A 15,029-nucleotide genomic window follows, 5' to 3' on the forward strand; every position below is an offset into this window, starting at 1 on the left:
CCCGACCCAGGTATCAAACCTATGTCTCTTAAGTCTTCTATATTGGCAGGAGGGATCTTTACCACTAGCACCACCTGGGAAGCCCAATATTTGCATACTTAAAGTTATAAGTCCAATTAAAGTATTATAGATCAATAACATATAAAAATTATGCTTTTCCAAGTACTGGCAAGGACACGCCCATTAAAAAGATTTATTACACAGTGTGATTACCCTCAGACCTAGCAATAAAGTGTTTAACATGGGCTCTATGAATAGACCCTCAATGTATTTAATCAAATGTGTGTTTGTGAGGGGTACAGTGTAATTGCTATTCAGGAGTTCTTAACCAGAAGAAGATATTAAAATCATCTCTTGGGCTATGTAAGCATACATAAACCTGGGTCTCCACACCAAGATGCTGTTCAATGGTTTTTCCGGGTCGTATAAATTTGTCTCCTTAAAAATTTGCCAGTTTTTTTTTCCCTTATGATGGCCATTCTGACGGGTGTGAGATGATATCTCATTGGAGTTTTGATTTGCATTTCTCTAATAATTGGAGATATTGAGCATCTTTTCATGTGTCTCCTGGCTATCTGTATATATTCTTTGGAGAAATGACTAGGTATTCTGCTCATTTTTTTTGATTAGGTTGTTTGCTGTTTTGATCTTGAGCTGCATGAGACATTTATGTGTTTTGAAGATTATTTCCTTATCAGTTTCTTCATTTGCAAATATTTTCTCCCATTCTGAGGGCTGTTTTTAATGAACTGGGAGAGTAGTGTTGACATATATGTACCACCATGTGTAAAATACATAGCTAGTGGGGCAACCTGTTATATAACACAGGGAGCTCAGCTGCATGCCCTAGATAGGTGGGGTTTGTCTGGGTAGAGGGCGCGAGGTAGATCTAAGAAGGAGGGGGTGTATGTATACATACAGCTGATTCACTGCCTTGTACAGCAGAAATTAACACAACATTGTAAAGTGGTTCTTTCCAATAAATGAAACTTCCACCACTTATTCAGATGAGAAATCCTTTGAGGAAGCATGTGTATTAAATTGCTTCAGTTGTGTCCAACTCTTTGTGACCCTATGGACTGCATCCCACCAGGCTCCTCTGTCCATGGGATTCTCCAGGCAAGAACACTGGAGTGGGTTGCCATGCCCTTCTCCAGAGGATCTTCCCAACCCAGGGATTGAACCTGTGTCTCTTACATCTCTTGCATTGGCAGGTGGGTTCTTTACTGCTATTGCCACCTGGGAAGCCCCTATGTAGGAAGATCACAAGGAAACCATACCTGCTTTTTGCTTTTTACTTCAACTCCTGAACTGGAGTTGAGATATTTGTCAAAACCCAGAATGCCAGGTGGCCATGGGACTCAGGAGAAGTTGGCCTCTCCCAAGTCTATGTGGTGGGTTCTCTTTGAATAGCAATTGGGACTCCCTCTTTGAAGGATTCCTTCTAATTTTCCCCATACCCCCCATTTGGTTAATGTAGTCTAAAGCATTTTCCTCACTTGACCTTAAATCTTGATGCGCAGGTTGAGGGTCATTGGCATCAACTGTGTGCTTGTTGGAAATGCAGAATTTCAGCCCCACTCGAGAGAGAACTCAAATCGATATCTGAATTTTAATAAGAGCCTCAGTTGATCTGTGTGCACATTAAAGCTTGAGAAAGCACTGTGATACAATGCCAAGTAGAACCGAGGGGAAAGTCATGGTGTGTACGTTAGAGTTCTTTTGATTCTTTTCCTTGAGTTCTCCCCTACCCCACGGTTTGTTTGTTTAATTGGTTGGTTTATTGATTTGGCATCAGAACTAAAACTAGAAGAAAGGGGTGAGGCCTTAGGCCAGAGGAGGTAAAGAACCATGGTCTTGAAGGAGAGGAGTTTGAATTGGACACCACTTAGTGATCCACAGTGGGCCATTGACTTTGTCCTCTGTACACACACCTCTGGGAGCCCTGGTGGGGAGGTTCCAGCTGGTGGATGACCTGGCAAATCACAGCTCCAGCCATCAGAGGCAGTTGCTGTTCAGTTGCTGAGTCATATTTAACTCATTGCGACCCCATGGACTGCATGCAGCATGCCAGGTTTCCCTGTCCTTCACAGTCTCCCAGAGTTTGCTCAAATTTTATTATTAAGAATACATTAAATAATAAGTATGTTGCTGTTTTTAATGACGAGCATTATCACTATTATCGTTAATAAAATATGCTCTGATATTGGGGTATTTCATGGTTCTTTCTATAATATCAGGGGGATAGAAGAAAAAAGAGTGTGTCACAGAATCCTGGTTGTTTCTAAGCTCTCTTTTTATTTCATTATTTTTAATTCTCATTTCCTTTGCTGTTTAAGGAAATGGAGCAATCCAATACAACCCTCCTACAGCATCATGATTTGGGTGGAATCGTATATATTTTATCATGGGTAAGTTCCCAACTAGTCTAAATAAAACCAGATTCTGAAGAGAGAATGAGATGAATCCAACTTGGGTCAGGTGTCTAGTTACTAACTAAACTACAGGCTGAAGGTATGGGACATACAGTACAAATAAAGATGAGAAGGGTAGTTCCAAAGAAGAGGGGCTGGGAAGGTTATCAGTGGTATCACATACCATCCATCCATCAATATAGATCATTCTAATTAGACTTGGCATCAACAACCATACTAAGAAAGGGAAGGATAAAGATGAGTTCATACTGTGAATCCTATAACAAGCATGATGGACCCCATCAAAGTTAGATTCTATTCACATCCTTCGTATGGCTTCTGTGAAGGCATTTCTGCTTTGTGACTATTTCTGCTTTGTAGCAAAGCAAGCAAAGAAGCTTTATTGTTTGTAAGTAATCATTACACCTTTTGGCCATCTCACATCCTTCTGTAGCTTACTAGTTGTTATGTGAACCTTTCTGCTGCTTAAGAATCGCAGTTGCAAAGAATTCCAATAGTATCCTGCTATGATGGCTCAGGGTTGCATCAGATCCTTTTAAATGTTTGCAGCTGTTCCTTTTCCAAGTGACTACTTTGGAAAAAAAAATACCACATTTGTCCCATATTGGGACATTTTAACAGAATAGACTTTTTAGAAAGCCTTTTTTACCAGATTGCTGACATTCTTACATAAAATGATCATTTTTCTAAATACTTTAGAAATTGACATGCCTACTTTTTAATGCCTTTAACCCTGTTCTCCATGATCATTCCTACAAAATAGATGCTACCCTGTATGCAATAAAATGGCTCTTTGAGAAGGGCACGTACTTTAAGTTTTGCTCCTTCCATCTAATATTGGAGAAAGGGTTTATACCAGTGATCCACATCTTTCATCCTCACTTTCTGACTAGTAGCAAAGATTGGCTAAAAATCTGGCTGGATTTAGGAGCTGGGAATTTCAGCTGTGGAGCCAGTAAAATGATTGACATCAGCAGGAATTAGAGATGCAACTTTCTTGGACAGTAATGTCAGGTGGTTATGACAAGGGTCTCTTTGTGTCTTGCAGAGTCAACAGCCCACTTGCAAATTTTGCCAATACAGCTGCAACAATGCTAAAGCCATCTTCTCATCTGAATCCAGAGTTTCTAAGGCTCAGAGTAATTCATAAAGGCACTCAAATCTAGCCTCTTTTCAATATTCCTGCTCCTACTGAGAGAGCAGCATCATTATTCATCCATTCATTTATTTATTTACCATATTGGGAAAAACATGTAGAAAGACATCAGTGATCATAACCGATGAGGAAGTAGGGAGAGAAAATAACCCCAAATAACCCCCAGTGTAGATGCTTCTCAACTCCCATGCTTACCCCACAGGCTTCAGAGCTAGTTCTCTGAAATTATACCACTGTTTCATAGACTTACTTATATTAGAAAGATTGATCAAATAATCTCTGTTAAATCATCAAGGCAATCACAGCAACAGATCCCGAGGAAGCTACCAAAATCTCTATTATCTTTGTTGAAATGCAGATTCCTGAGTCAGGAGCTTCTGAATCTGAAGTATCAGGAATGAGCCCAAGAATCTGTATTTATTGGAAAGTTTCCAAGATGATTCTAATGCAGCCAGACCTACAAATGTCCTTTGATTGAAGTTTGGGAATGAGACTATCTATTGAATAAAATTTATCTGGTTAATTCAGGGTAGCAGAGGGGAAATCAATCAAACCAGTAGTTCAACTGAAGTTTGTCCTTCAGGAGATACACAGATTGAGTGAATTTCACTTTTTAAAAAATGATTAATTTTTTTTGTGGCACCATGTAAACAAAAAGGAGGACTTTGTTTTTTAAATCACCTTAAATAAAAATGAGTGAAATGGCAAATTTGATCAATTGAATTACAAAGGTCAGTAACATTTGAAGAAACCCAAAGAAGAATGTCAGGTAAAAACAGTGACTCTTGCTGTGTTTTTTTTTTCTTTCTCTTTTACCCATTATCTCTAAATAGAAATAAGATTTACTTTATGTCTACCTTGCTGGAACATAGTGATTACCTTCCTGGATAAGCAGCAGAATATACAATCAGTGGCCCAGTGAGATTAATCTTTACAGCAAGCTGTCTTCCCCACCAAGCTCACAGGATGTTGAAAGAGCCGTGTCCACAATTTTGCAGACTCCAGGGCTTGAGTCATCAGGGGGTGAACGGGTGACTGAGGCAGCCTCTGGAGCACTCCTTTGATCTTTCAGTCTTATCTTCCAAATTTAAAATGCTTAGGTTTTCTCCAGGGAGACAGTATTCCCCAGGAAATCAAGAAACATAGGGGTAAGAAGGCAAATATGAGAGATAGACTTCTTCCTTCTTGTCACCCCTCGGGGTTTCTAAGTGCATGATGCCCTCCCCACCTATGAGAGCTCACCCCTTAGGACTGCAATGGAAGGAATCCTTAAAGAAAGTCACAATGACAGTTATGAGTCTTTTGGAGCCATGTATGGGTTGCTTAGGATAGATGAGGTGTTAGGAAATAAATTTGCTTTCAGTAGAGCTTCTCAGGAAGATCTTACTCTATTTTTTATCTGGAACAGGAGCTAAAATTCTGTATGTGCCTGCTAAGTCACTTCAATTGTGTCCAATTCTTAGTGACCCTGTAGACTGTAGACTGCCAGGTTCCTCTATCCATGGGATTCTCCAGGCAATAATACCAGAGTGGGATGCCATGCCCTCCTCCAGAAGATCTTCCTGATTCAGTGATCGAACCTGAGTCTTTTATGTCTCCTCTATTGGTAAGCAGGTTCTTTACCACTAGTGCCACCTGAGAAGCCCCAAAAATACCATATAAAGAAAATAAATTATAAAAATTTTATCAAATAATGATCTTCACTGGTTCACTCTGAGTACTGCTTCTACTTCCGTCACTACTACTATGAGCTACCACTTACTGAGTGACAGCCATCTGCCAAGCTAGGCAGAGGGGTCAAGAATTTCCCCTTACCCTCTGGCACCATAAAAATCAGGAAATTAAATCTCTTTCAGGATAAACCCATCAATGGTTATTCACATAGCCAGTGGAGGAGTCTGAATCTGAACCCAGATCCATCTTAAATCTAAAGGTTGAACTCTTTGCCTGCCACATACTACTATTTTCCCAAATATAATTATATGGATGCATGCTCAGTCACTCACTGGTGTCTGACTCTTTTTGACCCCATGGACTGTAGCCCACTAGGCTCCTCTCTCCATGGGATTATCCCAGCAAGAATACTGGAATGGTTGCCATTTCCTCCTCCAGGGCATCTTCCCAACCCAAAGATTGAACCTGGGTCTCTTGCATCTTCTGCATTGGCAGGCAGATTCTTTACCACTGAGCCACCTGTGAAGCCCCTCTAAATATAATGATCATTTCCTGAATTCCCACCAAGGGCCACATACTTTGCATATATTATTTTATCCTCATCATGAGGAGGAAATTAAAACATAAATAACTGGCTCAAGGTCACACAGGTTGCTATTTGCAGAGATGGAATTTCAATATCCATCTATCTGCCTATTTTTCTTTTGTCTTTGTGTGTCTGAATTGCTCGCGTTGGAAAACATGCTTCAGTAAACAGTTTCTTAAAAGAGAAAAGAAAAACACTGGTCTTTCTATTCTTTCCTTTGCATCCCTTCTATGATCATATGAAAAGATTCTTCTTCTTTCCAATTAACTCTTCTATTTATGTTAGGATATGAAGGCAAGCTAGTAATGGAAAAGAAATATAAGAGATTTTTTGTTTAACTACAGAAAGGCCAATTTTGTCTTAAAGACATTTAAACCACCGAATCCCTCCCTTCATGAGCTGAAAATATTACTTTGGATTCTTGCAGAGAAAAAATGAATAGTTTTTGCATATGGGGAGAATATGGTGTTTCTTGGAATATGTCAGCCCTTTCATTAATTTAATGGAAACCCAAAGTGAGGGAAACATCTGGAAGATACATTCTATGGTAGTTATTATAAATCTGAGAAAAACCAAAGCCTAAATTGGATACCAGCACAAGTTAAAGTTCTAAGAGTAGAGTCATTATTATCAAGAAAGTGTGAATTTTGCCTTTTGTTTTGTAGAGCGAATTCCAAACTCTGCCTCCTTTAACAAATCAGCACAGCATGGGTCCATCAAAAGTGTGAAAGTGGAAGTGTTAGTCACTCAATCATGTCCAACTCTATGTGATCCCAAGGACTGTAGACCACCAGGCTCCTCTGTCCATGGAATTCTCCAGGCGAGAATACTGGAGTGGGTAGCCATTCCCTTCTCCAAGTGGGTTGCAAATTGGTATGTAAATTAACTATATGCTCTTTCTACATCCAGTGGATTAAAGAAGAAATCTGTGGGAAAAATTTTAAAACTTGTTCAGAAAGTTAAGTGTTGGTTAATTCCAACAGTTCCGAGATTTCTGCCATTGGAAAAGCAAGACAACCATCTGCAGCTTAGTGTATGTGTGGTGGGTGAATTCCGGAGTGATTCTGGGTGAGATTGGCAGGCTGTTCTGTACAGATCACCAGTCACAGCTGTAATAGTATTTTTTTTCTGTTGTAGCAATTCCTTTTTTTTTTTTTTTTCTGATACTCACGGGGTTTATGTCAAGAGAGAAAATGTTCTTTCTTCCTATGGCTTCGATTAACCTATCTTGTCAGCACATCCTGCTTTCCTGAGATTAAAAAAAATAATAATAATCTAGCAAATTTTTAAAATGCTAATTTTTGTTTTCCATCCCAGTGAAAGAAGAGGAATACAAATTCTAGCTTTGCTAGGTTTTGTTGCCCTGATTCTCAAACCACACTTCACACTCCTGTTAACAAAATGACAAACTTGGTAAGGGGAGTGCCTAGCAGCTTCTATTTTGTCCTTGAAATGTCTAAACTCCTAGAAAAGAAAAAAACCTGTAGCTCCAAATTCAGTTAGGGTTGGCTTGGCTTTATATTCAGTAAATAATTCCATTTCTACGTTTGTGTTCTCTCCTCTTTCTTCCTCTCTATCCACCAATCTGTCTACTATCTGTCTGCAGATGTGCGTGCTTATATGTAGATGTGCATGTGTGTGGAGGAAGAGGCCATTAATTAAAAAAAAAAAAAGGTTCAAATAAGCTCCAATAAGCATTCAAGAAGCAATAGTTCATTTTATCATTTGGTAAAAATATATCAGTATATCATATAGAGCACTATATTGAAATATAGTAGAATTTCCCATTTTAATTACTCCGGTCATTATTCCAGTTTTGAAATTAAGCTATCATGTCCCCTGAAACATGTCACATACACATAACACCCACATGTTTGCAGTTGCCATCTTCCTCTCTGTAAAACAAGGAGGTCGGGTTACTGTCTACAACTTGAATAGAATCCCTTATTGTTCAGCTGGAGTCACTCCCCCATCCACTTCTGTAGGAGGAACAAGTTTCTTCTCTGTGACCTGCTCCAGCCAATGGAACATGAGAGAAATAACCACGTGCAGGTTCCGGCAGAAGAGCCTGCACATGAAGAAACCTTACAGGCTCTTTCTCATGTATCTGGGATCTTCCAAACTGTCATTGGAAGACCATCTCGAGGTAGTGTCTGGCCCAGAATGAGACTCATAAAACATCTGGATGGACCCACAGCATGGGGCAGCGACTTCGAAGGCCCACTGCCAGCAACCTGAAACAAAGCCACGCCAAGTGCCCTGTCCACGGGAGAACAAATGATTGTCATTTTATGCCACCAATTTTGGGATGTTTTGTTAGACAGCATTTAAAGTGGCAGTATAGGAATAATGTACCCGCATAGTTTATAGCATTAATATACTGTGATTCTAATTCTATGCTTTATTCTGGATTATGCCTATCAACTACCTATGTACATGTATGCTGAGTTGCTTCAGTCCTGTCCGACTCTTTGCGACCCCATGGACTGTAGCCCACCAGGCTCCACTGTCCATGGGATTCTCTAGGCAAGAAGACTGGAGTAGGTTGCCATGTCCTCCTCCGGGGGATCTTCCCAACCCAGGGATTGAACCTGGGTCTCTTATGTCTCCTGCATCGGCAAGCAGGTTTTTGACCAGTAGCACAACCTATCAACTACTTACTCATTCTTTAAAAGGTATATGGTTTGCATATGAATAATACTATGATTTCTTGGTAGGTTTCAGAGGTTTTGTTTTCCATGTATTTTTCTGTGTATGCTTATGTGGTCTAGGCTTAATTCAGTGATTTGATATGAATAAACCATCTTCTCTGACAAGTACGTATTAGGGAGTCAGATAAGAAGATATTTTCAGGGGTGGTATCCTCAATTAAAAAACTCTGTCATGTTCTGACCAAATTACTTGACTTCTTTAAAAACTGGAACAAAACCTATTTAAATATCTCCTTTTATCCTCCTCTGACCCAGCAGAGGCATGAAGGACTTAGAAATTTTAATAAAAACACTAAGCCTCTGAAAAGTCATGGTGGTGATTAGAATGGATGTATCAACATTGCATCTTTTGCCAGTTTATTCTGTGCATTCAGATGGTTGATGCAGCACATGATTTTGATGTGAGTGGCTCTCTAGATGACACTCTTGGGGGTGTCAAGAGTGACTGACACCCTGATTTGTGTGGCTGGAAGAGGACCTGTGTGTATGCTTGTGCTCAGTCATGTCCGACTCTTGGCGACCCCATGAGCCCCAGGCAGTGGATCTGCAAGGTAGTAAATTCCATATTAGCACAAGCTAGACTAATTGAGTGGTAATCCCTCAATAATGCTGAGAAACTCTTAAAGTCTTGCCTTCCAGGGTTAACCCCTCCTGTTTACAGGTCACTTCTTGCACTGCACCAAAAAGTGGCTCTTAGAGGCATATATTCGTACCAGCCTCAAGGAATTAACTTAGCTACTCCTTTATTAGCATACTTTGTACACTTCATTACTTCAGAGACCTTGCTGAAAATGTGACCCTTGTGTAGTTGTTGTTGCCTTCTTTGTGAATTGAAAGCTAACCAAGCTTAGAGCTAGATTAAGTGGCATGGAAATTTAAGAAGACAGCTGGTGCCCTGCTCACAAATGGAAATACCACACTTAGATCTAATGTTTCATTCTCATGCAGTAGAGATATATTAGGGCCCAAGGGGACCAAAACAACAGAATTCTTTCAGGCATCAATAATCTCTCTTACACTTTAGTCATTGGTAACCTGGCCATAGATTGCTAGTTGGCCATTATGATAGGTAGGACAAGAAGGAAAATTATCTTATTATCTATATCTATCTATCTATCTATCTATCTTCTATCTTTCATGGACCTATCTACCTCTTTCCTTCCCTTCTGATCTTCCTATCTAGAAATGGAGAGAGGGTAGCTTGCTAATTTTCTGAGATTAGGAAACCCTAATTTAAAAATCAGTCTGGGCTATTATGAATTGAAGATCAGATTTTTCTCCTATTAGTGCTGCTTAGTACCAAAATGCTTTATAGGTTTTTTTTTCATTTCAAACTGATTATGTTGTGCAGGAAAATAAATTCTTTAAAATTCATCCTCAATGAGCCAAAACCACAGATGACTTTTAAAATAACAAAAATTAGCACAAATGGAAGTGGGCTTTCATACTGGTTATTTTAAATATTCATGAAGAAGGCTGCTAATTTACTTTTGACTGCTCTCCACATTTTCTGATATGAATATTTTCTGTCTGAATGCATATTTTACCTCTCAAGAAAGAGAATGCACAGTGGAAATAAAACTGTCAACTACTCATACCAAGAATTTTTCTATGAAAGTGATGTAAAATTTTTTCATTTAGTAATTTTAAAAATTAACATTGTTATCAATCAATCAGGATGATAATTACATGTTACCATTATCGTACAACCTTCAAATAGAGAATTTGGATATCTTTTAATCATCTATATTATATCACTATTAAATAGACTCAAATGGTGTCATTATTTATTATTTCAAGGAAGAACATATAGAATTTTATGTATTGTATCCAAGTGGCACAGTGGTAAAGAATCTGCCTGCCAATGCAGGAGACACCAGAGATGCCAGAGACACGGGTTTGATCCCTGGTTTGGAAAGATTCCTGGAGTATGAAACGGCAACCTGCTCCAGTATTCTTGCCCAGAAAATTCGATGGACCTAGGAGACTGGAGGGCTACTGTCTATGATGTCACAAAGAGTTGGACATGACTAAGCACACATTCACTCTCTCTCTAATGCATTATATCCAAAGCCATATAATATTCAATGTTGAGATAGGCTTAATATGGTGATAGATGTCCAGAAACATGCTTGGCATAGGTATCCAAAGAGCTGACTTACTTCCCTACATTGCTGTTGTTCAGTCACTAAGTCGTTGTCTGACTCTTTGCGATTCCGTGGACTGCAGCATGCCAGGCCTCCCTGTTCCTGATTATCTCCTAGAGTTTGCCGAAGTTCATGTTCATTGAATCAGTGATGTTACCCAACCATCTCATCCTCTGCCACCCTCTTCTCCTTTCGCCTTCAATCTTTCCCAGCATCAGGGTCTTTTCCAATGAGTCAGCTGTTTGCATCAGGTGGCCAAAGTATTAGAGCTTCAGCTTCAGTATCAGTTCTTCCAATGAGTATTTAGGGTTTATTTCCTTTAGGATTGACTGCTTTGATCTCCTAGCAGTCCAAGGGACTCTCAAGAGTCTTCTCCAGCACCACATTTCAAAAGCATCAATTCTTCAGCACTCAGCCTTATTTATGATCCAACACTCACATTAGAATGTGACTACTGGAAAGACCATTGCTTTGACTATATGAACTTTTGTTGGCAAAGTGTTATCTTTGCTTTTTAATACGCTGTCTAGTTTTTTCATAGCTTTCCTTCCAAGCAGCAAATATCTTCTAATTTTATGGCTGCCGTCACCATCCACAGTGATTTTGGAGCCCAAGAAGAGAGAATCTGTCACTGCTTCCACTTGTTTCCCTTCTATTTGCCATGAAGTGATAGGACCAGATGCCATGATCTTAGTTTTCTGAATGTTGAGTTTTAAGTCAGCTTTTTCACTTTCTTCTTTCACCCTCATCAACAGGCTCTTTAGTTCCTCTTTTTTTTCTGCCATTAGACTGGCATCATCTGCATATCTGAGGTTGTTGATATTTCTCCTGGCAATCTTGAGATTCATCCAGCTTGTGATTCATCCAGGCTGGTATTTTGCATGATGTACTCTGCATGTAAGTTAAATAAGTAAGGTGACAACATACAGCCATGTTGTACTCCTTTCCTAATTTTCAACCAATTAGTTGTTCTAAGTAAGGTTCTATTTACCTATATAGGAAGATACTTAATTTTCTGACAACTTTCACTTATCATAGATTTCAGCAGCAATCAGAGTTAAAACTTCATTATTTCTTGTAATAAAACTAATTGCTGGGAACTTCCTTGGTGGTCCAATGGCTAAGACTCTTGGCTCCCAATGCAGGAGGCTCAAGTTTAATCCCTGGACTGGGAACTAGATCTCACATGCTGCAACTAAGATCAAAGACTCAGTACAGCCAAATAATTATTCAGCCAAATATATAAATATTAAAAAAACTAATGATCATCTCCTTTCCAGTGTAACAAAAGTTCTTGGAGTAAAAACAATAACAATAATTTAGGTCAGCTTTATTCTTCAGGCAAGTTTAAATTTGATTGCCAAAAAATATTTCCTTCAACTCCACTGAAACCATTAACTAGGTCACCCTTATTCTTGTGTTTTGTAACACATGCGTTACTTTTTCATGACTTTATGTTTGTATATCTAATCAATGTTTATCTTCTCTACTGGAAATACAATGAGGTCAGGTATTGTCCATCTTAAATAATAATAAATCCAATGCATAGCAAAATTTTGTATATATAAAACATCTTTAATAAATCTCATCTTTCACTAATCTTGGGCCTCTTATTATTTGTATATTAGCTTAACAAAACCAGCTGGTCATGTAGCAAAGTTCACACTGCCAGCAAATATAGCCCAAGCTGAAATGATGAAAGCCCTTGTGTTTGATGTATATTTTCTGTAAATTCTAACAGAGCTGGTGTTTAACTCCATTTATGTAGTATTGAATGACCATTAAGCCTCCACTACATCTATATGGGGAAATGTATCACATAGCCATTGTTACATTTTCCTTCTTGCTTTTGCAAACTTATGACACTTACATTCACTTGGTTTTCTTGGGAAAGACCAAGTCCAAGTCATCACTGCCTTATCTCATGCATCTGTAAAAGTGTACGTGTATATGCAATAGAAATAGCTCTTGACCAAGCCTAGAAAAATGCTTCTGATGACTGAGATTCACCTAGATAACCCCCAAGACCTTAATTTACTCCATCTGTAAAATAGTCTCTTTTGCCGATCAAACAGCAATTTCCTGATGGAATCATTGATACTGACATGAACTAACTTGCCCAACATTAGACATTCAGGAAGTTAATAAGTGATGATCAAAGTTAGGTTTATCTTATTCCACAGACTCAGCACTGGCTCATTATTTATATGGCAAATGTAATAATGGTGCTTGATTCAGAGTATGGCCATGAGGATTATATTCATACAGACCAAGCTCTGAGTACAATGCCTTGCTAACTGTACATTAAATAAAATAGATTCTAGCTATACACAACTTTACTAGTCATGTGCAGTGACTGAACTTAAATAGGACAGCAACAGAGTGGGGAAGAAAAGGAGGTTCACTCTATTTTGTAGGCAAAGAAAGACTTACTCTAGAAAATACAATATACTTCCCTCCTGGCACGTGATTGTCCTCACTGACTGCAAAAGATAACTCTGTAGGTAGTTTTACTGTAGCTCAGAGAAAGCTTTGAAAATTTTATTTCTAGAGAATATTGTAGTGTATACCACCTCCAAATAGTCAAAGCAATCTTATCTCTAGTCCTCATTTTATTCTCATAATAATTCTGAGATAAATGAGGAAGATTTTGTCATTTTTCCTTTGTTAAATTTTTTAAAGATAAAGTTTGCTAAATGTTAACTGACCCAGCAATTATTTAGAAGTCTGTTGTTTAATTTCTAGATTTATGGAAGGTTTTCCTAGACATCTGACTTTGATTAATTCCTAATTTTATTCTGTTACTTTCAGAGAATACACATCATGTGATTTTGATTATTTTAAATTTATTGAGATGTGTTATGATCTAACTTGTGAATGTATCAGGTGAAACCAAAAATAATGTGTATTCTTTAGTTATGACTCTAATGTTCTACACAAATTAATTAGATTTAAGCAATGTATTGATTTATGTCTAGTTGTTCTATCAACTGTCAACAAACAACTATTAAAATCTCTTACTGTTAATCTTAAAATTCCCTAGTTTTTTAATTCTATACATTTTTGTGTCATGTATTTCAAAACTCTATAAATAGGGCCATATATACTTACAGGGTTTCCCAGGTGGTGCTCAGTCAGTTCAGTCACTCAGTCGTGTCTGACTCTTTGCGACCCAATGAATCTCAGCACGCCAGGCCTCCCTGTCCATCACCAACTCCCAGAGTTTACTCAAACTCATGCCCATTGAGTCGGTGATGCCATTCAGCCATCTCATCCTCTGTCGTCCCCTTCTCCTCCTAGTGGCAAAGAATTTGCCTGCCTATCAATGCAGGAGATGCAAAAGACACAGGCTTGATCCCTGAGTGGGGAAGATCCCCTGGAGGAGGAAATGGCAACCCCGTCCAGTATTCTTGCCTGAAAAATTCCATGGGCAAGAAGAGCTTGGTGGGCTACAGTCCATGGAGTCGCAAAGAGTCATGACTGAGCGCACACACACTTAAAATTGTCGTCTTCCTGATACGTTGTTCCTTTTATCATTATGAAAGGCCCCTCTTTATCTCTAATAATACCATTTGTCTTGAAAACCATTTTATCACATGTTTAAAAATCTACTTCAGTCTTCTTGTATTTTGTATTTGCATGGCGTATCGTTTCCCATCTATTATATTTCCATCCTCTCTGTCTTCAGATTTAAAGTGTATCTTTCTAGCCAGTATATAGTCTTGCTTTTCTTTTGAAATCAATCAATCATGGCTTTTTTTTTTCCATTTATTTTTATCAGTTGGAGGCTAATTACTTTACAATATTGTAGTGGTTTTTGTCATACATTGACATGAATCAGCCATGGATTTACATGTGTTCCCCATCCCGATCCCCCCTCCCACCTCCCTCTCTACCCGATCCCTCTGGGTCTTCCCAGTGCACCAGACCTGAGCACTTGTCTCATGCATCCAACCTGGGCTGATGATCTGTTTCACCTTAGATAATATACATGTTTTGATGCTGTTCTCTCAAAGCATCCCACCCTTCCCTTCTCCCACAGAATCCAAAAGTCTGTTCTGAACATCTGTGTCTATTTTTCTGTTTTGCATATAGGGTTATCATTACCATCTTTCTAAATTCCATATGTATGTGTTAGTATACTGTATTGGTCTTTATCTTTCTGGCTTACTTCACTCTGTATAATGGGCTCCAGTTTCATCCATCTCATTAGAACTGATTCAAATGAATTCTTTTTAACAGCTGAGGAATATTCCATGGTGTATATGTACCACAGCTTCCTTATCCATTCATCTGCTGATGGGCATCTAGGTTGCTTCC

General features: G+C 38.7%; 1 long non-coding RNA gene across 1 annotated transcript; it reads left to right on the forward strand.

Annotated features, from left to right (window-relative positions):
- The first annotated feature begins 1,161 nt into the window (after positions 1-1,161).
- Positions 1,162-4,256, forward strand: LOC122674897. Its single transcript, XR_006335076.1, has 3 exons — positions 1,162-1,214; positions 2,340-2,411; positions 3,484-4,256. It is a non-coding gene; the product is annotated as an uncharacterized LOC122674897 (long non-coding RNA).
- Positions 4,257-15,029: the final 10,773 nt, after the last annotated feature.

This window comes from Cervus elaphus, chromosome 18, assembly GCF_910594005.1.
Source record: "Cervus elaphus chromosome 18, mCerEla1.1, whole genome shotgun sequence".
NCBI classification, from domain to species: domain Eukaryota; kingdom Metazoa; phylum Chordata; class Mammalia; order Artiodactyla; family Cervidae; genus Cervus; species Cervus elaphus.